Raw genomic sequence first — 27,978 nt, forward strand, 5'->3', positions numbered from 1 at the left:
GTTATTGCGGGCGCTTCTATTCTCATTTGCCCCGTAGAACTACGTTGAAGATTGCAGCAACAGCCTACGTCTTCCTGTTACTTATTCGTTTTCTCTTCGATATTTCACCAACATCAGCAGCATTACTATCACAGCTACCATCACCAGGACCAGCTCCGCTAGTGTACGGGTCGGACGGTCGTCGGCCTGTTCCTCAACGACTGCTGCTGCTGCTGCCTACTTGCCCCTTGCTGGTAGCCAGTTGCCTGCTTGCTGCTGGAACTGCTTGGCAACTCTTCTCTTGCTCTTTGTCAGCTTTCTGGCTCCCCAGTGGGCCAGCTCACCTGGTCGCTCACTCGGTCACCTGTCCTCTTCCCTCGCTGGTTGCCAGCGATAGCGATGGTGTAGCAACGGTGGCACAAGCAACGCACCGTGTCCACGTCCAGTGAGACCTTACGACAGTAAGAACAAGTGTGGCAGCAGCATTACGGCGCTGATGACGACGACGACGACGACGACCAGCACAATCCGCCAAAGCGGCGACTGTGGAAGCGGTAGCTGCTGCCCACGACGGCCCGTTCGTTTCCCCATCGCAGAGGCACGTCCGCCCGTAAGTTCGTCCTCAGCAACAGCAACAGCAGAGGCAAAAGCTCTCAGACGTCGCGGCTGCGTCTTTGCTGGTTGTTCCGTCAGCGTGTGATGGCGGCGCTCGCTCAATCTTTTGATTGGTACTTGCTCCTTACGTCGTCTCTTGTCTTGTTGCGCTGGCGTTAACCCGGCTGGCGCACGGCGCACCGCGGTCGGTGTTCGTCACCATCGCAGGCAGCAACAGCGGCGTCGGAATCACCTATAGAGGCTGTAGGAACGCAGTCACCATTTGATAGTCAGCAGCGGTCGACAGTTCGGTCCTCCTTTATCGTCGACTTCGTCGCCGTCGCTATCCGTACGTTCGTCTCGTCACTATTACCGCCGCCGTTGCCGTCATCGTGGTACCTCTACATGATGGCGATGATGATGATGATGATAGACAGACATATCCATGGAAGGACCGATTCGCAGCGGCGGTAACGGCGATGGCGGCTGGCCGACGAACCAACGGACGGACGGACGGACAGTCAAACCAACCAGCACAGCGACAACAGCAACAGAGAAAAGCGTGGTATGCCTTCCTTCCTCGACACTGGCATCATCACAGGGCCACTAGCATCAGCGGACAGTGGCTGTAACAGCTATGACTCGTTGCTTGCTTTCGCTTTGCCTGCCTCCGAATGCATGGCGCTGTTGCTCTCTGTTGCTAGGGCTAGCGGCAGGCACTAAGAATAGTAGGGTATAGTTGATCGCCTGCCGGCCGGCTGGCTGGCTGGCTGGTTTGCTTGACAACGATGACCGCCAGCTACGGAATAGTGGTAACAGTGACCATCGCTGTTGACGCCATTGCAGCAGTGATCGCAGTAGTAGCGGCTGCGTTAAGGCTGTAGCAGAATAGTCTATCGCTACCAGCGTACAGGTTGCTCATGCGCTATAGGGCACGTACAGCTACCACTGGTCTGGCCACACAACCATAACCAGCCATGACGACTGCAATCAGCACCTGCTGAAAAAAGAGGCCAAAAAAGACAACTCTGTTTGTTCTTGGCGTTATTCCTCCTAGAACTGCATGCATTACACTGAAATTCAACTTGTGTAAGTTCATCGGCTATGCTAATAGGGCTGTAAATTTACCTAACCTGTTCCCTGCTGCAGACACGATTTTCTGTTGAAGTAGAGCGAACCAGTGATTTGGAAGAAGATCGTCAAAAGGCCACCGATTACTAGAATGAAGCAACAAGCAAACTGAATAAATCTAACGGCGGAAAACTCTTAGTTCTCTTGTAGCATAGAAGCAAGCTGCACCAGCAATAGTGCTAACACGGGTAGGGCAAACAACAGCAGCAGCAGCATTGACAAATTACAACAGTCGCGACCGTGTCACGCAGTCATTAACAGTAAATAACAACAGTGAGCGCAGCGGCAACTACTGCAGTGGTGTGGAACGGAACAACGGCGAAAGAAAACTCGAGCGCGAGATGGGGAACGCGAAAGACAGCGATAGCGAATGTCGTCACGGACAAGACTAGGAAAAGGCTGTACGAATAGGTGTAATAAATACGCCGCTCCGCCGCCGCCATCCGCAACTCAGCTTCACTTGGCCAATTTACTGTGGACGGTCAGTGTGACCGCGGACAGACCACCTATGGTCAAGATTAATACAAATACCTATCGGGATGATTGCTTCAGTACTGCAGACAACTTTGGCCTGTCGGACCCTTACTCCATGCATGTGAGCAGGGACAAAAACGTAGATGTGTCTAGGTGTACATTGACCTACGTATGACTGCGCGGCCACGTTGAGAAATAAGTCTGCCTTATGAGTTTTTCCCCGATTAACTGGCAACTAGCAACGGAGTAAAAGCTGTCTCTATAGACGTACGAAAAACACCTCTCCATGTTGTCAACAGTATACTTTGAGCAATGACGTTGTCCTAAGTACGAGGGCATTATAATTCCAAAAGCGAGCCATGGGTTTTACACGGTTCAAAAGGAAGAAACTTATATCGGCGAAGACTAAGCAGAGGAAAACACACTCTCGTTATTTATACGGTGCCGTACAAGAACACACTCTCCAATAGCATCTTCAGATTGCGCCTGATTATGTTAACAGTGTTTCGATGGCACAAGGCCATGTGCTTTTTTTTCATTCGCGTTCCAAGAATTTTCTGTTCCTGGTTCCATCTCAGAATACACTTATCTTCTATAACAGCAACTATTGTACATACGGGCACTGATAGAACAGGTCGCATTGAAACAACCAGGTACTACTGTTACTGGAGGCTGAAGCAGTCAAATTGACTGGGCGTAGGAAAGACTATGTCCGGAGAGAAGAGTCCATGTTTGTCCTACTGATTTCCTATTCGCTCCCTTGTTCTCATCCGGATCTCCTGTTGTAGTGTTGTCCATTGACTGCTGTCTCACGCAATTTCTTGTCTGGGTCGAATCGCGCTTTCAGAGGGGCTGCCAACATGTCTGCTATTCAGCCTGTCTAGACAGAGGCGCTGTGTAGAAAGTACCTGTTGCTGCATTACGGCGCGCTATCCATTTGTATCGCATTCGCATAAAACAGGTGCAACAACTAGCGGCATAGCGATGCCAGCGCAAATCAAAACCGGCTTTATGTGCCGCCGCGGACATCGTCACCGACAAACCAGCTCCGTTTTATGCAGCTAACAAGACCACTGCTGTTGCTTTTGCTGACTCTCGTAAAACGCACCGGGTTGTGTCATACATAGAATTAATACTTCAGCAGCTGCCGCTGCCATTTACGCTGCTGGATTATCTATTTGTTGTTGTTGTTGATGCTGTGGATTTGCGCGGACGTCTCCTTACCCTCATCAGCAACAAGGATTCGTGTAGGTTTCGTGGTCGTCCCCGGGCATAGGGCCGGCTGGTTTTGATGTTGAGCGACCCAAGCGTAAAGGCCTAACAACAATGACAGGAGAACAGTCGAAAATGTAAGAAGGTACAACGGGGGAAGTCAATAGCAATTGGTTTTAGACGTAGCAACTGTAAGTAAAAACAAAAAAAGTCGAAAAGGATTTTATATATAATTTAAGAACGAAAACGATGTCGGAAAGCAAGAAACGACAATTTGGCTGAAAGCAGAAGGGCTTGAAGAACCACTGATGTTTAGCAGCATTCAGTGCGTGACTCTATCCAGGCAATAGCAGGAGCCTTATTTATAATTAGCTGACCGCTTTTTATTGCCACAATCGTTGTTGTCTGCTGATTGTTACTATGGCTCGATCTATAGCGCTGTGCCTAGTAAGGGTTTGTTGACAAGGGAGAGAATTAATACTTTCGATGGTCAACAATCAGGACCAGCAGCCACAACAACTAAAGAAGATCGACCTTGCTTTTACTCGCGAAGGATCGAACCCAGACCATGTAAGTGTTCTTCTTTCACTCAAATTTTATTCCTATGCAGTTGTTTTTTTACCTTCTAGAGTCTGAACACTAATCCTTATAGATCAACCATCGTCAGACGTCGTCGTCATTATGTGTTTATTGCCATATGACGTCGATGTGTGGCGATGCTATGCGATACCGCTTGGTCACGAATCAGGCAGTCGATCGATAAATGATAAATCGACCAGCTAACGAGTTACTTCTGCCTCTACTACTATTCGCCGCTGGATAGAGAGGGTGGTTCAGAATCACGAAACGGGCTTTCTCACTGATTTCCAGAGTTCTGTAAACTTCTCTGAGATCATTGTGAAAGCTGATTTGGTGTGAGCCCCTTCTCGGCACTACGGTGTCGCATCGTAAGTATTTACACAATACGGACAATATAGTTTCCACAGGCATGTGTACATGTTGGTTAGGTAGGCCATTCGGTGATTTGCACGTCTGCACGTTAACGACTAATGTGACCCGAAGCGTACCGACTTGATGTGGCAGTAAGTCTGAGTTAGTATAAAGCACAGTAGAGTAAATAACGTTAATAATAATAATAATACGCCCATATATATATATATATATATATATATATATATATATATATATATATACCAATGTACTGAATAACGACATTTATGGCAGTTTATTTAATTATTTAACAATAGGGACATTGGGGCAGCCTGAAGGCTCGCGATTCCAGCTTTCTACGCCTATTTCTACGTTATTCTCTTGTACACAAATTTTTTAGACACTGGTAGACTTCCACTGTCATCAGTAGAGGGTAAGGGAAGATTCTGAACGTCCAATAATATGTCGGTTTTGATTGGGTAATAGTCTAAATCTGCAGTATACGTAGTCCCCTCGTGCGAATTACTTTAGACCGGGTTAGCTAATTCGTTAAGCCTTCTATGTCAAGGCTTGTTGCGCATCACAACTTGTCCTGCAGACTCTTCAAATACCCAAAGAGCGTTTATATATGGCCATTTGTACTCACCGAGGCTTTATGGGGTACCCGCCCTGTAAACTCATCAGCTCGGGGAACAGGAAGCTTCGAATTTACTCAAGCTTATGTTCGGTAACTTCAAAAATTTCAAGAGCCTATTGGTAGGCGATATTGTAACACGTAATATAAGAGAACAGTAAATTTACTAACAGATCTCAATTCGTATTTCTTCATTTACTTCAAATATGTCATGCCTGAATTGGCTCGAGCTGGTAAATAAAATTGGGCATCCCAGATCAATACTACCTACTCATAATTGCTGTTCTCTAAATTAATAGAAGTACTCTTCAAGTAATTTTTTTTGCAATCTTTTTCTTTTGTATTGGCTAATTGCCGAGTGCTAAAGTTTATCTAAGACATGGATCGTAATTCTATTGGAAACATGCTAAAAGTTTGTGCAGAAGTTACTAAGTGATCAGTGGGCCATGAAAAGTAATTGCATTGACAGCGAGGATGTTTGTGTTGAATGATTATCTCATCAGTGGGTTACGAGCAACAACATCGCTCCGAATACCAACGTTTCGTTTGTCGATCCCGTTCGAATTCGTCCATAGCTCTCGAAAAAACCACTTGGGGTGGGGGTTTTCTTCAAAATACCTATTTATACATCGAAAATAGCTATTGTTATAGCATAAAGCCCACAATGTGCCAATACAGACGATCACCTCGGTTGCATGTTATCGGTCAGCGCGAATCACTACTATTCCTTTCATTGTAGAACGCTTACAGTTTTTGATCATATATTACATTGTTCCTCAATAAAGGTCTTAGTAGGATTTTTGGACTCGTTACTCTAATGGCCTATATTCTATCAAATAGCTGAAATATACACGCACTTCTAGATAATGAAGTATAGAAAGACTTTTTTTTTTTTTTTCGTAGAATAAACGGCTCTCATTTCCTGAAGTTAGAAACAAAGATACTATTTTGACTAGTTGACAAAAAGACAGCTTGAGGCGACATTTGAGTCATGTGTTTATGTTTAAATAAAAGTACCGCTCATTCTTCTTAGCTTTTAATGACAAATACAGGTACGCTTATATTAGCTGCTATCAAGATTGCCTGATATTTAAGCCGTTAGGCAAATTACCTATCTTATTTTAGTGCGCCCATCAGTAAAATTAATTTACCTACCGGCGGGTGGTCAATGTGTTTTACATTAAGTCCTATAGTAAAATGATGCTCTTTTTGGTATCAAGGTAAATTATGTCGCGGTAACGCAGAGTGCAGCTTCTTTCAGATTGTATATATTTGAATTCATTCAGAAATATCTGTCCCAAGCCTGTCAACAAGTACGACTATGTAATTTCAAATAGGGCAAACATTAAGATTATGCTGTCTTACCCAGGACATTGTAATTACTAATGCCGCTATAGAGCTAAAGCCAGCTAGCTTTATGTGTCCTGGCTTCTGGTGACTACCTTGAAAAAACATTGTTTTTTTCTACTGCAGATAGCTAACCAGTGTCTATAGTATCCGTTAAAATGGAAATAGGATGAGAAGGTGGCGGTTCCTGCAAATGCGCTGTGCTATTCCAGACACTGTAGATTCACTAAAGATTTATGCTCTTAGCTCAAGACTTGATTTATGTGGTTACTAAAAAATAATTTGACGCTTTCGGGAGTTAGCGCCGGTAAGTAAACTTCATCCGTGATCAGTTAAATATACTAAATCAATGATGAAAATTGGCTGATGAGCTTCATTACTAGCAAATTACATGCGTCCTCACCCGGCATACTTCTTCTACTGGCAAAATGGAAACTCGGTAGGTATCAACGGAGACATATTTTAAGGCGTCACTGTTTAAATATCCAAGTAAATTCTAAGAAAATCCAATCGATTTCTGTTAAATCGAAAGATTGGCCCGTCCTGTTTAACCTGAACATTTCCACATTTAGAATCAATTTCGTTACTACTTTTCATATAAGAGCCTGTTCAGATTTTACCTACGGCAAAGTTAGAATGCTTAGTTTTTTTCCTTTGATCGTCCGCTGTATGACCTCGTTTGGCTTTACTTCCTCTAGGTAACTTATCTACCGTCACAGCTCACATTTAGGCATGAACGTTTATTTAGTTCTATGGACGAACGGACGGATCGCGCTGCGCGCTAAAGCCTGTCTCTCCTTCATTCGATCTGTTCGTGTCGGATTCTTACCCATTTATATGTGCACACACACATAGACACACGTACAACCAAACTGCGTCAGATTATATGTATATATGTTGAGGTAGCTGCGATTATTTCTATCGGCGGTCTATTTTTGCGCCGCGCCTTCCAAAGCGTCAAAACCAATATCAGCTGAGCGACGCTCGCGACGATTTGTCGTCCCTCGGCCGTATAGTCTATACACGGTACTCTCCAGTCTACTAGAAAGGTAGCGGATTTCAATGCTGCAGTCAGTAACGGCAGCGCCGTTAACTAACTAGGCTGGAAGGCTAACTAGGCTGGAAGGCTAACTAGGCTGGAAGGCTGGCTAACTAGACGGCATGGAGACGAAATGACGCACTTGGCCAACAGCCTAGTACTGGCGCTGCCGCAACAACTACTCTTCTACGAACAGGAAGACAAACTCATGGACCACAGCTGATAGCCTGTACTGCAATATTTGCTGATTGAAGGCGCAGGAACGCCGCGGTAGCGTCATCCGCCGACGGAAGCAGAGAACCGTTCAGCCATCAGCGGCAGCGCAAGCAGCATGGGCCGAAGCAACAGAAAAAGCAATAGCAGCAGTAGAAACATAATCATGAATAGGATTAGGCTGGAAGGCAGGCAGGCAGGCAGGCACGCGGCCAAATAGAATCAAACGCAGGAGCGCAGTAAATGCTGTAGTGATGATACTAGCGACGCACCAGCACTGTCATGATAATGTTGATGATGAAAACGATCAGAGCCGTAACGACGCCGATGTCGAAGGGGCCTGAGAGGGCCAACCCACTAGGCGTCGCTGTTGTCGCGCTAATGGTGGCTGTAACAGGGCTAGTGATTTGCTGGTAACCACCATTGCGAACGACGGGTGTCGGAAAGCGGATGCGGGGATCAACATCTATATTCTAGGCACAATAGCAGCAGGCACCTTGAGCAAATAGACCACGGCAATACGGATGAACTGGAAAATTCTAGAACTTACCCAGGGGCAAACACACAATGTATTAATTTGAAGCAGGAGGAAATGCGGGTGAGAGCGAGAACGAGATTGAAAATGTCTCCCGGATATCTTCCGCGTCCTCTCTGTCGGTTTCCTTCGTGCAGCGCTTCAATCCCAACTGGACATTTTTGTAGTCTGACACTTCCCTCTAATAAAATTACAGGATGAAAACAGCAGCGTGGGCTCAAGATGTAAGGGGCGCAGAGCAGATGTAGTGAGAGACTGCATAGACACCATATAGGTGCGAAAAGTGCGATTCCTGCGTTTGCCACTGGCTATTTGGCTAGTACGTATTCCAGTACCGAACTGAATTGGGACAACAGAGTGGAAGTCCGGACAGCTAGAAGGCTATTGATTTTAGCATTATATTGTGCCCGTCGATGCAACGAAGTACAATCAACAGACGAAGGCGGGCCAAGAGCGACGAACGAGCCGCTGCAGCCCCAACAATAACAACAGCGTTTGTGACATCTTTGAAATAGATGCGATTGGATTCGAGAAAAGACCATCACATTGCTGTCGATGCTGCTGCTGCTGTTACCACCGTGGCAAATCTCACTAGTCATGGCGGCTATGATGGCCGTGCGTCGTCACAATGGTACCAGCCATTGGCATCTACCGCGTTACAGCGCATGAAGCAACACCAGCAGCGGAGGCAGGAGCACTCGTCACCAGATATTTGTTTGCTACATCGTTGAGTAGAGCCAGTAAATACAGACAGGAGAGGGGCGGTAACATTCTCGGTTGCCGTTGAGGGGTACCAGGCAATAACTGAGGTGCCCGCAGGACGTCTACTAGGGTTCTCACCGTGGCTGGACATTAATGATAAAAAGAGGTACAGCCAAAAGCATGCAATTGCCGTCGGTGGTGGAAGATGTATTGCGCATAAATATGGGCTAATTCAATCAGAGGATTAGAGGCTGAACCGCATAGGGGTCTAGCAGAGTAAGTTCTAAGCTGAAGCTTCAAATTTAACTATAGGGAAGGCATAAAATCGAGCTGAAACAACGTATAGGGCATGGTAACGGGATATCTGGTTGTGCATGTATGACCCATGTGTGCAACAATGAAAATAACGAACAGGGTAAAAGATTCTGAGTACCGGTAATGGATTCTCTGCACATCGACGTCAAGGTCGCTTTAACACGCTCGTGTTAATTAAACAAGTTTTTTTTGCATCGTCTGTAATTTATTGGCATCATTTTTATTTGTCGGTAATGCTAATTCGAATTTACGGAGTCCAGTCTTGAGGCCCACAGCAGTTAACCACAAACATCAGATATAACAAGCCCGATCACAAACCTCGCTACCAGTTCAATGTGATACCATAAGATGAAATGTTTAATTTTGAAAGGTGTACAGATACAATATAGTTAGGCCCTTTAACACGGTAGTGTATTTTGTTAGTATCACTAGCGCATGATGCTGGATCGATGCCAGAAAAAAAAGTCAAGTCATAAAATCTTTATTCAGTAACGTAATTTAAAGGGTTCACGCTAAGACTAATGGATACCTATGATAATCATATGCATATGTACACTATCCGTGTCTTTTTTGGATGGAATTATTTAATTGATTGTATCGTACTAAGAATTACTTTAATTAAACAATGGAGGGTTGACCATGTTGTTACGGCACGAGACCTATTTCCCATTATTTTCAAGCCTAAATGTTCTGTTACCTTTCTCGATTCAGTCAAAACAACACTCTCGTTGATGGGCGGCAGTCTGCGAGACTATATACTAACCAGGCTGTACGACTGTTTCTCGCTGTGATTCGTATGAGGACTATAAACAGATAACAAGATCCGACACGTGGCGTGCGAGTTCGAGCATCGAAAACGCGAGTTCATTAAAAGAGATCGCTTAAAAAGTATCAGAGTGTACAAATAAACGAGCAATATGAAGCAACATAAAAAAGCCTTAATACCACCGTACGTCATATGAAGCCAAAGCTTATATAAATACGATGTTATTCAACAGTCAGATCATTTGGGCAGTAGTTCTGTATAATGTTGAATGGTATGCCATTGCCAAGTGCTGTCAAAAAAAGTCTAAGGGAGGCTGTTTTCTTTACTGTGTTTTCTGTTGTTTGGTCAGACGATGCAGTTGAAGCAAATAATTTTTTCAACTTGCAAACATTTTATACTCAATCGAACAAAAAAATGGTGACAGAAAATTGTTCGGAGTAAATTCTCTGATGCTTATTTGAGATTGACAAGGAAACCTTCAACAAGTAGGCGTTCTGCAAACCAAGAAACGAAGAGACTAAAAAAATTTAAATCAAATCGACAAGAATGCTATTCAATAGGATTAGTCATTTTCCTCTCTTTTTTTAAAAGATACAATCTTCACTCTAATTGTTAAGTAAACATAAGATAGAAAAATACTTTGCTTATCGGTCACTCACAGTAAACACTCTGTCGACCGTCGACAATGTGATAACAACATCGATTTTCATAGTCTTCATTGAGCCGATTTCTTTCTTGTTCTACTTCCCAGTTCAGCCGCCTCGGGCATCTATGTAGGTGTTTTCTATTTCCCTTCAAGGTTTGATATCGTCAGATAGGTAAAGATGCTGACAGGCAAAAAAGATTGCCAAACAACTATCTTGTAAGGGATGACACTGAAACCTTTCATACCCACATATAAATCAACACATTGGGTTTACCAGTTTTACCAAACGATATATACACGTGGTTAAGCTATAAAACGCAACATTAAGCTCTGGACAAGCAGATGTTTAAATAAATCAATCAATCATGTCGCCGTTGCGGTAATGTATTCTGTAGTATTCACTGAACCGTTTGATGGCTAAATCATACGTACGATATACCGATATGGTGCGTACGAAGTTAGCGCAGGAATAAGCTTCAAGTTACTCTGTCGGTGTGGCAGTTGTCAAAGTATGCAAACTTACGGGACCGTCACTGTCGAAATTTTTTCGCGGGACATAAATTTCAGTGTGTTACACGATCTTAGAATGCCGAATATCACTGAGAACCGTATGCTATTTTTATTGATAGGTATAAGAAAGAACACAGATTTGTTCATTGAAAAAGGTGTTACTTTTGAGGATTAAGTTAATGCCGTCTTTCCATCAGCTCGTAATCGCTACTCTAAATAGTCACATGATCTCGCGAAGGTCTAATTCAGTTTGCTATAGAGCGGAAGAGTCGTGCACAGTGCTCAAGGCCGTCTTATCTATGGCAAAATATTTCAACGCAGCTATCATTTTAACCCATATTGATCTTGTATACCGAGTTCACCTCGAGAAATTAACAATAACGTAGCAATGATAGACATTAGTATTGTTGATATAATCGAATTCTTTTTTCGCCCACTTTGCGCCGCGCATTGCCGTCATACACCTTTCCTCCATTGAAAAAGGCAATAAATAGCGATTAGAAAACAGATGGTGATCGTGAATTGTGTGACTCTGCTACTGTTGCTCTAATTCATAGTTTCTCTTTTGAAATTCAATTTAATGTATCGATACATCTTCATCACATCTGGATATATTATCTATTTGAAAGCATAAAACCAACGCAGGATCATCATGTCGCTTGCTTGAGGCATAACACGTAGAGGATACATCAGTGACCTACCTGCGTGATCAACGGCGAGCTAAATCACATGAAGAGGACACTCGTCTACTGTAGTGATGAACCTTGGGTCGGCCTTGGGTCGAGTCCCACGCTTGACTCACAGGGAAATAAAGCGACTCCTGAAATTCTAGCCTTATACAGACGGGACAGTGATTGCCGCGGGTGGGGTGTCAAGACACAAAGCGTTCATTGATCCTATCAGTAATTAACGCTTTTGGGCGTCGTTTATCGTGGCAGTAGTCCGGAAGAAGAGTGGACTCACGTCTTCGCCTCAATCTTCGTCTTCGCTCTGTGAAGCTTTGAGACAGTTAGAGAGTTTTCTCAGATTATTCAATTCGTTGCGTGATACAATGGAAGCCGCACCCAGATACGGAGACTTAAACCTCCTTACTATTAGCTGATTGTTGACAGCCGATATCGACTTTTTTAGGGAAGCCACTCAATCACTTCCATATTACCAATAAGCTATTTCGAATTGTTCAAGACATTACCCGCCTGGCCATTGTTAAGTTTGGAAAAACCGTCGGCAAACAATCGATCTGAATTTTCCTTATCATAAACAATCTATCCATAACTAATCCATTTGTTCGCGGAGAGCACAACGCAGTTTTATTTGAAGCTGTCGTAAACTTAAAAAAGCGCGCTGACGCCGGACAAAAATATAGATTCTTACAAATCATGCGATCATGAACTGATCCGTTCCTTATCTAGATAAGGTTATTTGTCGCTTGTTGCGCTCTCAACAGGACGCTTAACGATTTCCTAATCTAAACTTTTCAACTTGTTCCTGCTCTAACGAATACGTTTCTTATTGCTTGAACGATGCTCGATTACAATTCTTACCTCCAATTCAAGTCTGACTAATGTTTCGGATTTGGCACTGCTGACTAGCCGCTATCGGTACGAAGCGCGACGTGTCTACGTCCAGTTACGAGCCTCGATTATTTTATGAGTTTCGAAGCGAAACACGTTAGCAAGGCACCATCACAGGGATCTTCATCTTGAGTCTACTCGAACTTTGATAACTTAAAGGAGTTTTTGTCCGGCATACGAGCCAAATACAGTCCGTGTGGACAAATATATATATATATATATATATATACTCAAATTTAGTCAACTGTAATGATCTGACTAAATTCAAAGCATCTGAAGGCGCCTTTGGCTCCGTTGTTATTTCTTAGCAAATAAAAGTGTAAACAACAATGAGCATTCCTCTTTAATCATTTGGTCATCCGCTAGCTTAAACAAGTCCCTGTTATTTCTATCCCATCTAGCATTCTACTATCAGCTATAAAGGTTCTGCACACACGCATGCCGAGTCCCTCTGCGCGATAATGACTTGATCTTAAGAGGGTAAAAATCCGTCTTACCGCTTCAGAATCTTACAAGTAATGCCAATCTGACGATGCCAACCTACAATCTGATTAAATTCCTTAAACTAAATTATGTAAATAAATTAAATTAAATGAAATGAAATGAACTGAAGTTTAGGTGTGAAAATTACTGACGTTTTTAATTCCAGAGAAGGCTACCTTTGAGGGTCTCGAAAATCCTATGTCTAACAGAAATGTTTCGAGTTCTGCGTCGTGTTCTGCCGTTAGGCACCGTTTCAAGAGGCTGCCTTCAAGCAAGAACGAAGTGCGTCTGCACTTGGATTCGAACCTAGATTACTACTGTGACTTTGAGTCTAGTAGGCAAACATCACGGCGGCTGAGAATAATGCGCCTACCACCTCTTAGTTAGTATTCTTAGTTTCGATATAACCTATACTGTGGTTCAGCACGACCTCTATGCTAGTGACCTGAGGTTATACGGTTCTCCAGCCAGTAAAGGCGACCGTTCCTGGAATCAGCTGACTAAAAAACCGAAGAGTTACAATGAATGAAGAAGATGAATTAGACTAGTATCAATAAGTTGTACTAGGTGTACTTAATAGATTCTTTGTAGTTAAAAATGCCGACTTCTATATTAACAATAGCAAAAATATCGTAATTTCGTCTTTTTTTTTTTGGAAATTTGGCGAGCTTATATGAGGGAACGTTTACACGCTGCTCAACGAAGGCAGGGCTGCTTTTAGATGCAGCGTGGATAGGACTTCCAGATCGATCTTTTAAGCCAACATATAAATAATACGTTAACGCAGGCCACACAGTGGTCTATTATAGGTTACTTCAGTCTGGTAACATAAAATACTTTGCTAAAATTCGAGAAAATGCACCCTCCCCCTTCCCCACCCCCCGCAGTGGAGAAACGTCACTGGCACAACTTCAAATAATATGGTTTATACAATAACGAAAACGCGGAATTGCTTATAGAACAATAAGCTGCTGACGTATTGTAAATTCATTAATAATTAGCCTTTTTTTTTACCATAAAGGTGTATTCGGATCGAATCGACTTAGTTGGCTGTAAATTCAAACAAATCGCCACCTTTTTTTATGGGCAGCCCGGTCAAGCAGGTAAGCGCGTGAGCTTGATCATGGTTGAGGCATGGACTCTCAAGACACGGTTACGAAAGTCTGAATTGTTTCAGTCAAGACGGGAGCGCTGGTTTGCTGCTAGATACTTCTATGTATGGGCATGATTTAGTAGGCCCATCGCCCAAAGTCGAACAGGAGAAGTGTTACTTCAACCAACGACAGGAGCGGTTTATCTGTGATCGTAGCAGCAAGCCAGACTTTTGCCAGTCTCCTCTGAATACGTCCACTAAATTGCCTTCAAAAGTAGTAGTATCAACCCGTGGTAGATATAGCTGTTGATGCATTCCACCTCAGTAGCCCCCTAGACGAACGAAATGCTATCCACTTTTCTGGGATTTCACCGCTTTGGTTGTTCGCAGGATCATCTCAAACTCAACAAATTATTTACTCAGGCTTTGAAAAATTCCAGAGTCAGTTATAAGTTGAAATAGTCGCGTGCGCCTTGCATTGTAGTTTCAGATGCTCGTTGTCGGGATTACTAGCGTTGCGTAAACGGAAGCAGTTACACGTTACCTTCGCAAAAAAATCGAACCCTCTCCCGAGTGTTTCATGAAAACGCTATATTTTTTGACCCCAAGCTGCCGGGCACAACGGTGCATCATACAGAAGCGCGATTAACTATTCGTTGACGGGACGCCGTAATCATTGATGTCGATCTTTTTGGTCATCGACAAGGGTAGCATTAACAAGTAAATGAGGAAAATCTCTGGGCATAGGACGTCCATCTTTGAGGTGCGCCTTTAATACTACTACGGAGTTGTGACATTTAAATTCTCTACTATTACGCGTATTACGTTTCGGATCGGCTGGTAAAAGCTGGTTCGTTTGCATGTCCCCGAAGAATGTATTGATTAGGTCCGTGTCGAGGACTCGTTCCTAATCGTCGAGAACTTTCTGAGTTGTATAGAATAGCAGTGGGTAATCTTGTTGTCAGTTTGGTCCAGACGCGACTGAACTTTTCCAGCAAGTAAACTAAAAGCTTTCACCGTAAAATGGGAACCTACATATAGGGATACCATGTCAAGTTGTATTATATTAAAGTAAATGCATAGAGTGAAGGTTGGCAGTTATATGTGAGTCTCATTGCTCGCCCCTGTTTGTAGAGAAAACCACAGCACAGGGTGCCTAAAGTGAAACGGAAGCAAGCAGCCAGCCAGCCATGTGCTTTTTAAGACTACAATCCTTTCGGTCTTAGAGTTTTTATTCGGAACTTTTGTAGGGATAATGTCTACATCCAATTAAATACGCTAGAGATACGCTAGAGCCGTTACGCCAGAGCAGGTTTATTCGCTAGGAACGTCTAAGTTATCAAATAATAAAAAATACTAATCACATTGCAGTGATTATGCGCTATGTTTTCAAAATTCCGCACCATTTTAGCTATAAGGACGGCATACATGAGATCCAGTGAGCGCACTGAGTTGACCCTTCTCACTTCATTCGTTCATTATACCGTTAATTGGTAAAATATTTTCATCTTTGTCGTAGATTTTAACATCTATTTGCTTTGGCCTAATTTCAAATCCCTATGCAAGCTTCGTAAGCTCGAGAACGACGTTGGCCTATCTATTTAACACCAATAACATCTATATGAAGATTTCCAGAATCTGCTCCATACAAGGACACACTTCAAAGACTGTAATCAGAAATCTGTATGATTTTCGGTATCTGTATTACCTGTAACATTATACCATTGTAAGTGTGGTCTGCTAGAACTCATGTCTTTTTTGTGAGCATGAACTTATGTGCAGTTCTCAACGTATAAATTCTCTTGTGGATAGAGTTGTGGCTAAGAGCTGGGTTAATCAAAGACAGCACAACGTCAGAGCAAATACCGTCATCGAAGGATGCGTCAGTCCTACTTGGACGCCAGAAATAATTTCCTTATGTAAAGTAAAACGCCGTGAGCTCCTGTGTTCTGATTCACGAGTAGCATTGGCTACGTTCATGAAAGTTATTATACTTTAGCAAACCCTTAAACTAGAATGGTCCCGGTATGATTTACCTGCTTAGTTCTGGAAGTCTGATCCATAGTAGCTTCATTGAAGCACTCGCTACACGGGTTAGCCCAGGGAGTAGTAGAACAAAATTGTTTTATCTAGTGAATGAGTCACTCTCTACTCCATTTATCAAATCCCCCAATAGTTGGCGCCCGGTTCTGCTCTACTCACCAGTCGTATTGTTTGAACATGACGCAGATTGTAAGGTTGGATTAAAAAGCGGCCAAACGGGCAGCCGGTCCGTCTGCTGTACGATAAAGAAGCTGGTACGTTCTTGATCCATTCCCCTGCCCACATTATGCCCGATTACGACTTCAGAATATGCGAAGTCGATACAACGAATACTTTAAGACGTATGCAACATCACCGCGTTCACTCTTCTTCGCCGCGCCGGCATCGTTGGACGAAAAAAGAATGTATTCCATAGATGGGATATAAAAGATACATATATTCATGCCTGTACGGATCTTACAGGCATATGTTATGGCATGCAGTTTATAAAGGCGAGAGCCACATACACGCTATTGACTATCTGGTTCGCCCATATGCAGGAGAGATACATGGATGCCCATGGTGGATAATCAACGGATAATAGAACCCGCCCGATCGTATTTGTGACGCACGAACATCATAACAAAGCAAAAAGGAACCGCACCAGCGCTATTTCATTGTCATCGTTGGTATCGTCGTACCAGAGTAGAAATAAAATGGAATAGAAATAGATAACAAAAAAGCCACTTCGTGATGATTGCTGCGGATTGCGAATTGAGACCCTCCAGATCCTAAATATAGTATAATACAATTCAATGTATTTCTTTTGCCTTCACACTTCTTTCTTTTGCAGCTTCGTTTTCTCCATTCCAGCGCATTGTGATCGAGTGAGCAAATCGCAAATTCAAGATTATTTCGAAAAAATGGCGACGGCAGCAGACGACCGTCGACGTCACCCGTTCACCTTGCATCAGCAGTTTGCATCTTTCTAAAAGAATACTATCTTCAAACATGCCAATCGTATGAAGTGGCTAGACCGAAATGAATAAAGTAGGAAATCTAAGAAGCTTGGCCGCAGGCAAAGGATCGCGTGGCTGAAGGAAGACAGAAGCGCGATGTGATAAGTCGTCAGAAATGTACATACAGGTGCAGAGAACTACAGTGGACCTAATGGAAAATGAGACTAGGGCCAAACAGAAGCTGATCCGTTTCCTTGCATCCTGTTGCTGCGCAGACTTTTTGTCATACGGATATATTAGACAGGGTGCATACGCACTCCGCATCTCACATTCATACAAAAATCAGCCGAAAATTGCTAGACTAAAGTTCTTGGGGCCAGTTTTAGGTTTTTTTTTTAGGTAAAACGCACTAGAATTTTGACAAAAAGGTAGACCAAAGAAACTGGATCTACTGAGTTTCTATCTAATGTTCCATGTAAATAACCTGATAGTAAATGAATGTTTTGTCATATTTGGACGGCCTGGACTGAATATCGCGTTGCACTCAGTATCTATAGATAGATAGATAGATAGATAGATAGATAGATAGCGCTTCATTAACTCATCGCACGACGCAGCGGTATAGGGTTGTCTGAACGGTGAACTGTTTACAACCAAATACAACTCCATATTCTTAAACAATTAAGAGTATTGAATAGATATTGCTTCATCAGGTACCCTCCGTAAATATTTCTTATGCCTGCAGTCACAGTTTCTCATGACGAAAACAAATGCTTCAGTTAACTCAGATATATCGAGTTTGTTTGCACAGAGGATCCTTGGTTGTCTTACGAATCGTATCACATAGAGATGCTCCTTTTCGAAAATTCTTGATCGTTTACAGAGAGCCAAAAATATTCGAATATAGAAACGTATCACGGAAGTCCAACGTCACACCTGCTTGCTGTTCTGATTACCCTTGTGCACAAGCCACTTCTTTAGGCACAGAAAAAAAAAACTTCATTTTTGTATCAAATGTAGAAAAATGGCGTGCCATGTGCTGTGCAATTCTGGTGACAATGACAGCTTCCTACATACATACGGATCCGTATACCTTGTCTAGTCATTTTAGATAGGTTCCGCCTTCTCACGTTGTTGTTTTGCCCCATTCGCGCGAATACCGCCTGCCCCATTAACCGTGCCGTAATCGTGCAGCTTCCGCCAGCAACATCATCTTCAGTGTTACTTATATGTATACGTGATACTAGTAGTCATTGGACTGGTAATCGTGGTAATACAAGTCAGGGCTGGGTAGACACCATCGAATTACATAAACATAGTATCGATGACTGTTGCTATCGTTGCCAATTGCGCAGTATTACTTGCTTACCACTCGAATGCATCTCTTGTAACTCCCTGGTTCGCTCGTGGTTTGCCGGTTGTCGCTACTGACGGTGCTCTTAGAGCCAATGAATAAACGCGGCCGTTCGCACTCATTGATCGCTACGGTAATCGTTTCGCTATTATTTGACTCTCCTTAACTATCCGCAATAGCAGGTCCGATCCAACATGTAGTTTGATGTTGCAAATCTTAACTGTGTAGACGCCGACTTTCCGTGGTATTCGTTGGTTGGGCTACCAAACCGTGTTGACATCGGAGTTACGTACGCTTCAATTTACCAACGTAGTCAGGTAGGGTAGACCATTTCTAGAAGCTTCTTCGATTTTGTATATGTTCTAATGATACCTATTAAATGAAAAATTGAAGATTAGCATTATTAAAGATAATCGTCGTGTAATAATTAGGGCTAATTAAATCTTAACTTTGAAGACTCCGATCGAAGTGATTTTCAAGAAGTATCAGTCTTTGGTTTCTGGCCAATCAAGGACTCATGCAGGAGCCAGAACAAAAAAAAATTGCTTACACAGCTATCGAAAAAATAGAGAATTGAGGACGTTTTTGACATTGAGGGTCACCTCTTCCACTGAGCGCTGCTTTTTTCTACAGCAAATGTGATTCTGTGTTTCGTTTATCTACGTTTACCCATTCCTATGGATTATAATTAAAATTAAACGCGGTCCATTATTAATGTGAAACATAATAGTTCGTTAAATAGGAGTAGCTGGCTGTAAGGGAACCGCAAAAGTAGCGTATTTTCTTGTTGTCGTGAATATTGGAAATTGCAGGTCATAATTAATGAAAAAAAAAAGTCTCTGCAGCTCCCTCTATGTTTGTTCTGAATGTCAGTTTGCGTATAGTAGATATCAGCAAGGTTACATAATCGTTCGGCACACAGAAAGCGAATACTCAACGTTTATTTTGTTCTAGTAAATTCTTCACGATTAACAGTAATACTTCTTCAAATCGAAAAACACACAAGAGTTTATAAACGTTTTCGCTCGATGGGCACTTCGTCTCGAACGGCTTTCCCGTACCTCGGAATATCAACGACTGTCTAACTTACGATGGCTGGAAGCCAGAGCACCTAGCGAAGCGATGTTTCTCGTTGAAAAATGGGCATCGTCTTCCTTACATTAGCTTTGGCGATGCTCTTAGGTTACTCCAACATGCAAGCAGACCGCTGGATTTCATCGAAACGGCAATCCCAAACAAGTGTCGACGATCCCACGAGAGCAACTCGGCTCCAAACTTAAAGGTAAAGTGAAGAATAGGAAATGGAAAAGCTTGTGGCAGAAGGAAACGCGAGAGTGCAATTGGAAATGTGGGTTCGATTACACATTGACATACGCTACTGGACAGTGGCGAAGTCCGGCCCAACAAGCGTCAAAGCTTAGGAAACGATTTACCATAGGGTACAATATATGCTATGTAGCTCTAATGATTAAATCAATTAGCAGCCTGTTACAAGCGGTGATAAGGTCTGTCATTTGTATTTTTCATCACACCGACTTCCCAGACAACCCGACCGCCCGCCCGCCCGCCCACCCTTCCCCTAATGATTCTTCTTAGGCTTACGTACTGGAAAAGCTGTTTGTGAAACGCCGTTTAAAGAAAACATTGGCGTAAGCTTTTGTTACGCTACGCGGGCCTGCTGACGAAAACGAAAGAACGAAAAAATCTCAAGACAATTCACAACCTGCTGCGACTTTATTCAGCACTTGGTTCACTGCCTCGTTGATGGATAGCGGGACCGGGATGGGCATCAATACACAGCACACACAAGACGATATTTGGTGCATACATATACTCATATAGGATGAGCTTTCGAACGAATATAATGAAATGGGGAGACAACAGAATGTCATCGAGGCAGTAAAATGGAGGCAAAGACTTACGCGGTGAAAGTTCTTTAACAAACCAACAATAGCAATTGCGACGGACAGCGATATGACGGTGATGTGTTGAACTAGTTCTCGACCAAAGCTTGAAACCATCGACGTAAGCTGAAAGCGTGGGTCGTACTATGCCTACTTAGCACGGTCACTGACCGAGAGGGTTTTACGTATATTATACTGCACACTGTTAAGCGTTTCACTGGGATCGACAAACTTAACTGATCGAATTATACAGCAACGTTGTGGGAATAAAAAAGGTTTTATCTTACGCGGGCGCACTAAAGACGTACGCAGACATGCCGAGTAATTGATCATGAATCCAGCATCTAACGGCGACACAAATGGAACAATAGAAACTTTAGGATATTCAAGGGTGCGTTCTATGAAATGATCGTTAAGGGGAGTACTTAAATACGATTGAAAAATAATTTATAGGCCAGATTTTAATATAATTTTGCTGATTTTTTAATGTTTAGATTTAGGGGACGACAACACAGCCACTCAATAGGGATCGGATCTAGCTCAATTCTTGGCGTTTCAATAGCAGCAGTTCGGCCAGCGCATGATCACTGTCGAAAAAAAAAGGTAAATTTGAAACAGCCGCTAAGATTACAGCGTCAGCTGTAATTAAGTATTGTACGGCAGCAATAGTTAAGCCGATCTCAAAGGCAACTGAGACATCTACTTATAATGAGAAAAACTGATGTAGCTTTAGAACACTGAGGTATACATTGCAACCTTCAATACAAAGGATAGATGTAACAATGCGCATAATAGAGCTAATATTGAATAAGATATCCTACAAAAAGGACCCATCACAGCACAAATGCTAAGTGAAATGGACGCAACGGAGCGGCAACTACCTTCTAAGTTTCGTGAGTATCATCAAAAAAAAAAAAAAGGGTCAAATCAAGGAATTGAAGCTAGGATCCAAAAGCAAGCTAAAGTCGGTATTCTAATACTTGCCAGACTTTCAACCGAGAATGCTAATAAAGGTAACAACAAACGGGCTGTCACTACGTAGACTGGAACGCAGATCTGAGTCCGCAGGTCTGGGAACCGGACACGCATTGAAGAACCAATTGTATCCGAGAAACTGCTCAAGACATTCATTACCACATAATGCGGAGGAGAGAGTGGAGAATGGATCTACTCGAAGACAATGGAAATGCCCTTCTGGTAGATTTTTATCGAACGACGACGGTCACAGGGAGTTGCCCTCGGAGTCATTCACGCTCAAAGCGAAGATACCTACAACAAACGGCACAAAATGTACATGATTAAATGAACTACGAGACGGAATTGTACCTTAGACTACATTATATGTCGTAGCGAGTGTTTTGACATGGGAGAGGTTCCCGAAAATTTAGAGACAGCTGCGCTACTCTGCAACTCAACCCAGTTGTATCCGGAAACGAATAATAAAAGAATGGAAAATAAACAACAGGCGACACTACGTCACGCCTTTAGGCAGGAAGGGATTTTTTTTCTGGATCTGTGCGCACAAATTTAGATCCTACTAAACCGGTCTGCGTGCGAGGCCTCCTGGAGAAAAAGGGCTCGTGTTATTAATCTCGGAACATATGGATTTAGTCGAATACATCTATCAAACGTTACGGATTTTTATCCATATAAAAATATAACGGTTATCTTTCTGAGGCAAGATTTCGGCTAACAAGATCCTAAACACCCAAATCAGCATAAAAAAGCTTCTACAGATCATAACCAAGGTTCTTAAGCTGGACAAAAACCCTTACTATTTATGAAAGGTTTTGGGTCGAAAGGCCGGTCATGACAATCAGGTAATTGCACCTTTAGACATTGTGAAGTTTTAGAAATTTAGAATCTACTAGAAAGCCATCGCAGTAGTTGGCCTAGCGTATGAAACTGCAATAACAATAGCCAGTAGACGTTGTGGAAATAGAGGAAGAAGACACGGCAATGTCGTGAGCCGAATATTAACTCGGATTTCAAAATAACGACCGCGGTTAAACATTTTCGAAAAAAAAAAAAATGCGTATTCTCTAAATAGGCATACTGCCATATCAACAATGATCCAGAGCCATGTTAACTATCCAATGAAAGCCCTTAATGAAAATCGACATTTTACAAAATAGCCTTATAACTGAAGTGGCCGTATAAATATGAACCGATGCGGATTCAGTTTTTGGTGGACGAATGCCGATGTAACTAATATCATCATGCGTAGCCATCAAATAGCGAGTGTCAACAACAACAACAACAAGCAGATTTTGACAGTGGCACCGTTATAAGAAGTTCGATGCTGTGAAAAATGGACGCGGAGACAAGTTAATCTTTCAGAGATTTGGACCGACTGGCCAAGATTGTGCTTAAATCTGCGTCGGGTCTTCTTTCTCGTCTCGTATGGACTGATTCTGAATCTAGAATGTCTGAGTGCCGTTAACTGAGGGCCAAACGCGTGCAGTAGCTCAGGCCACGGCGGGGTAACAGCAACTGCTTTAGCCGTAGAAATCACATGGGTAGTAACGCTAAGGAAAACGCTTTTATGCGTTTTATTTTACCGGTATCTGCATCGATGCTTCCAAAGCTTGATACGCTTACCAGTAATGGGCATGTCCGCGGTACGCCGATGCAGTCGGCCAGACGTCCCCGGCATGAAGCTTGCGGCCGGTCCTTCGACCCATTGTCTCACGCTTGTCCGTCCCAGACACTGTTATTCTGACTAGCAGCTCGTCCGTATTTACTGTTGTTGTTGATGGCTAGTCGGCATAGCGGCAATGTTGTTTTTTGCGGCTGTGTGGCACCCGTCACCATTGCGAGCAGCGGTAGTGCACTGCCATGTGAGAGTTTTCAACCACAACGAGCGTTTTTTACTATTTTCAGGGCAAATCTCCTCTCTTCAACGACCGCTACTGATAATACTGTTGCCTCTATTAGAATAGTTGTAAGTTATTGCAGTTCTATCCAACATTTCGCCCTCTGCCGTGGCCATTGTTAGCCTCGCGATCAGAACTAAAACAAGCGCGTCTTGTTTCAGTAGTCTTCTTCCTGTCTCGTTCAGTCTTGCTTCCTGTTGTTCGTAAGGGAATGCTTCTGATGCGTTGAGTGTTGCGCACAGTTGCTGTGAACGGTAACAATGTGTTTATTTTTCTCGCATCCTATGTCTCGTTGAATTTATGTCTCTAATCCCACACGAAGAACGGCTACTTCAGCGGATACCGACGGCGACTACACGCAGAGTACCCATTACATTATGTATAACATTAATTGTATCATATAGTACGTCATAATACTATATATAACATTAATTTCGTCTAGCCGAGCGACGTCTGACTGTACCGTGTGGGTGCTAATCACGCTGTTTGGGTCTCAGGCCGCGTAGAAGTTTGCCATAGTGCAATGTCTAAAAATATGTGTGTGTTTTAGTTTGGCGTCAATGTGTGTATGTGTGTGTGCGTGTACCGTCAATACGTCTGCATGCGCGTCTCCTCATGTACGTGTGCATCGCATATTTTAAATTTATATATATATATATATACGAGCGTGTCTGTTTGTCTATTAGTAGGGAACAAAAAGTGTAAATCAAATAACTCCATCTCCAGATATTTTTCTTGCTTTGATAGGCAAGAGATCAAGAGTCAAGCGGGCAACTTCCCAGTTTTCGCCGTACCGGAGTTGCATTGTCAGAAAAGTACTTTAGCAGCTCAGCTCAGCTCAGCCGCTACAAGCGGTAGTTATAGCAGCAGCGAAGGAGAACAAGCCGGCGCTTCCATACCGGCATCAACAACAACAACAACAATATTGCTGAAATAATGGCACGGGTCTGGGTGTTACGGGAGTTAGAACGTTCCTCTGCTGGGCAGAAATGGTTCGGCCGCATGAACAACGTGGTACGGCAGCGACAGCGGTGGCTGCAGACCTCGAAGCCGTTAGACGCTAAACATTAGGCAGCACGGCGCTAGAGGCTGCTGTGTCTAGAGGCCGGTCGATGGACGGGTAATGTTATTCTATTCTAACTGGCAAAAGCCACTACCACTACAGGCACCAGCGCTGCTGCATGCATTGCCGCGTCTTTTCTTGTAGTGATACAGTTACCTAACGTGTCCTGCTATTGCTGCTTCTGACCCGCCTGCCAGGGACGAAGGTTGTTGGCTGCCACCGGCGGCGGCCGCTGATGGCTCATGCCGCTCGTTCGTCTAATTCCCTGTCTCAGGCCTTTTGCCTTCCCTGCCACCTGCGAATCGTTTGCTGCTGCTTCTGCCTTACAGACTTTGGCTGGTCGGCTCAGATGTGAGATAGGCAAGAAGTCAAAGCAAGAGCTGGTTGCTCTACCTCTGTTTGCTATTCTACAGTTTCCCCATCCGGCCCGTCGAAATATGTTGGGACTCGGTCGTAGGGTCCGACCACGTGCGCCAAAAAGGGTCACTCACCTTTGCTGCGACACACCACGCCGGCATTGACTTGGAGGGTCCTCTCAGAGACCCACACATACGCAAAAACACACATCTACAGCAGCAGGGGCACTCATGGTCAACATTGCGAGGAAAGCAACGGCAGTTCGAACGGACTTACAAACAGATGGATTACTGACTCGGGCAAGTCTATGTAGATGCAACTACACATATATACGCACATTTATGGACACAAATATATATATATATATATATATACGCAAAGCAGGCAGATAGATAGGCACTCAAGGGCATGGCGGCACACATACACGTAAAAAGTCACGACAACAACTGTTGCTGCCGTCGCTCCGGCCAGTGAGCGAGCAGCAGACCCAAGCCACCTTAACGCCAAGCTGAAGCTGACCGAATCTAATGATGATGATATTACCGTCTGCTTGTTAGAACTGGGATAGTTGAGGAGCGGGATGCGCTGACGTATGGGGATGTGTGCGCACGTGGGACTCGAGACCCGTGGTTCGGTAACTATTGTGAACGTTATGGCAGCAACGCTGACTAGTCGGAAAAACAACGACAGCGATGACGGTAGTAACTTGTCAAAAGAAAAGGATAAACGATTCGTTGTTTTCCATCGCAGTCGGCGTTGTTGTCGTCGTCGTCGTCGTTACTGGCGTTGTTGTTGACGGCTTTGACGTCGCCGCTGAAGCTATTTTCCGTTTCGCCGACGACACGGACGAAACGCAAGCGAGGATTGCGGGAATTTCACAGTAGGTTTTGCGGCCTTTGCAATAACATTGATAGTAGCAACAATTCTAGTAATACCACCTTTTACCAACGACAGCTCCGGCATATTCCAGCTCTGCCGTTGCCACTGCTATTGATACTAGATAGACGGCGGCGGCCGTAGTGGTAACGGGCCTGCATAAACAGCATTTAGCACTGGCGATACCTGTGACGATGCCTGAAATGGCTGGGCCAGCAGTAACAGTCGTAGGAACCGATGGCTAGAAGAGACTTTATCGCACCATCTACTTGTCGTTGTCCATTATCGTGGAGGAAGCAAGCAAAAGACGACTGCATTGGCGAAGCGGCAAGTAACGTGAGGGCAGACAGAGGGAAATGCGGACGGACGGACGCGCAGACAGACAGAAAAGCAAAAAAAAATGCAAGCAAAAAAACAAGTGAAGTGGCGAAGCTAAGCTAGGTACACAATTACATACATAAATACGAGCGTCCACGCTCTCTGTTCAATTCTATGCCAGCAGCAGCAGGATTGCCGATTTTATACAGGCATTCGATATTTGGTACCAATGCAGGATGTCGAGTTGGTTGCTATTACTGTCTGGTTATTGATTATTCATTCCTGTTCCGGTCGGGAGCTTAGCTCAGGCATGGCTCGAAATATAGTAAGCTATTCCACGGTATCTGACAGCGGCAGCAGCAGCAGCAGCAGTAGAAGAAGAACATGTACTGGCTCTACATTACACTGCTTACCCATTTGAGGGGCATCTAAAATTACCATAAGCGGCAATAGAGCAAACAGGTAACGCATAGGTGGCATTTCAAATATGGTACTTACAACCGTATCGATATAACACACACACATGCATCGATTAGAACATCGTGACAGACAAGCAGCCACCTTAAACTAAGCGTTGCACATTTGCAGCACAGCTTTCGCAAGGCCGAGTCCTACCTTTCAATCGCAGGAATCTCATAAATGGATGACGCCAAACGAACATGCAATACCCGACACTGGCTACAAACTGGTTGCACGCTTTTCGTATACGTGCAGCAAACGTGAACACGTTTTAGAAACTCTGATTGCGTACTATAGGAACACACGAAATCACAGATAGATGTCCACGTTTGGAGAATGAGCTGGTGTCGGCCAGATAGGTTACCTGGAAGCATCGAATGGAATTTACTAAACATGCACTGACGGATTTTACCGCTCTTTGTCGATGAGCTTTTCGCTTGTATAGAGATGCACGTTAGGGCAAGATGAGTGTCCTTGCGGCCGTGCACTGGTATTAAATTTGCCTACTGAATATGAGAACACGTGAAATGTATAAGACTGAAAACCTGGTTTTGTCAGAGGGGGGGGGGGGGGGGGGGGGGAGGGGGTTTGGCAGCAACAGGAACAAACTATCGTGCTGAGGGGGTACATGCCAAATGCATTTCCTATCTTTACCACAAACAGCAAGATTCAAAGTCGAGAGCTCGAACAATTTATTTGGTTGATTTCTCTGTTGTAAACGGCTTTGGGCACAGGATTACAGGTGAGGAATATTTTACCGCTAATAACTCAAAAGTATATACCCATTGTGCAATCAACGAACTAAAGTTTCATTCAGGTTCAAGCAGGTCTGTAGCAGACGCGCCTTTTCCTATGCTAATCTACGCTTGGGAATTATCTATCTGCTGAAACAGCCCGCATTACGCCTATTCAGATGGTAATCAAAAGAAGAAAGAAGGTGCAAACGCACTGGCCTTCTCAATACCTCCCAATGTATTAACTTGATTAAAATGTTTGCTCTACAAGCAAGTAACTGGTGCAAACTAAGTACTAGTTAATTAAATAGGCGGAAAATGCCGGGTTATGATTATTTTGGAGCCGACTGAACTCAACAAGCGTTTCACAGAATCGAGTTGTACGATGGACCCTGTGGCTGTTCTTTTGCGCCTTAGACACTCGCGAAGACTCCGAACTAAGAAAATCGTTAATGCAGTTATTGAGGGTAGCCTTAAGCAATCCGAATGACTACAGTTGTCTTCGATCTAAGCGTCTGAATCTGTATTAACAGTAATCTACTGGATGCGTGTCTGGAGAAACAGCATCTATACAAGCATGCCTTCTAAACGCGAGCTAGAACGCATAAATCGAGCAAGTGAATTGGTGATTACGCCTTATAAACCCGAAAAAGTTCTAACCTAAGATTGTTTACTTACTTGTGAACTTATCAAGGAATTTTAAGGTTTGAACTTGAGCTTATTTACTTGATGCCTAAATCAGAAAGCATTGCCGTTTCAATTATGGTCTTGATCTTTTGCGTAGTCGATAAACATGGCTTCGCATCTCAGCCGGTGGTAGTACTGCTACTCTCTGGAGGCTAGCCTAGGAGACAACCAACGCTGCGTATCCAACACGAC

At 43.6% G+C, this 27,978-nt stretch overlaps 1 protein-coding gene and 2 long non-coding RNA genes across 8 annotated transcripts in view; 2 read left to right on the top strand and 1 right to left on the bottom strand.

Annotated features, from left to right (window-relative positions):
• Positions 1–27,978, top strand: part of LOC111253949 (uncharacterized) — a 76,359-nt gene that overhangs the window by 31,096 nt on the left and 17,285 nt on the right. The window contains exons 1-2 of one of the 6 annotated variants that reach the window (XM_086975717.1): positions 18,547–18,829; positions 20,911–21,019. The exons of 2 other annotated variants lie outside the window; for them this stretch is intronic. The gene's annotated coding sequence lies outside the window, so the exon portion shown is untranslated. Of the gene's footprint in view, positions 1–18,542; positions 18,830–19,661; positions 19,795–20,910; positions 21,020–27,978 lie in introns of those variants that run through there. 3 more of the 6 variants (XM_086975716.1, XM_086975709.1, XM_086975718.1) reach the window with 3 other exon arrangements.
• Positions 2,923–10,191, top strand: LOC147754590 (uncharacterized). The gene is made up of 2 exons (XR_015317721.1): positions 2,923–3,960; positions 4,261–10,191. It is a non-coding gene; the product is annotated as an uncharacterized LOC147754590 (long non-coding RNA).
• Positions 19,703–27,961, bottom strand: LOC147754591 (uncharacterized). Its single transcript, XR_015317722.1, has 3 exons — positions 27,778–27,961; positions 26,522–26,729; positions 19,703–19,787 (listed from the first exon to the last, which is right to left on the bottom strand). It is a non-coding gene; the product is annotated as an uncharacterized LOC147754591 (long non-coding RNA).

The sequence above is a fragment of the Varroa destructor genome, unplaced genomic scaffold (assembly GCF_002443255.2).
Source record: "Varroa destructor unplaced genomic scaffold, Vdes_3.0 BEIS01000007.1, whole genome shotgun sequence".
NCBI classification, from domain to species: Eukaryota; Metazoa; Arthropoda; class Arachnida; order Mesostigmata; family Varroidae; genus Varroa; species Varroa destructor.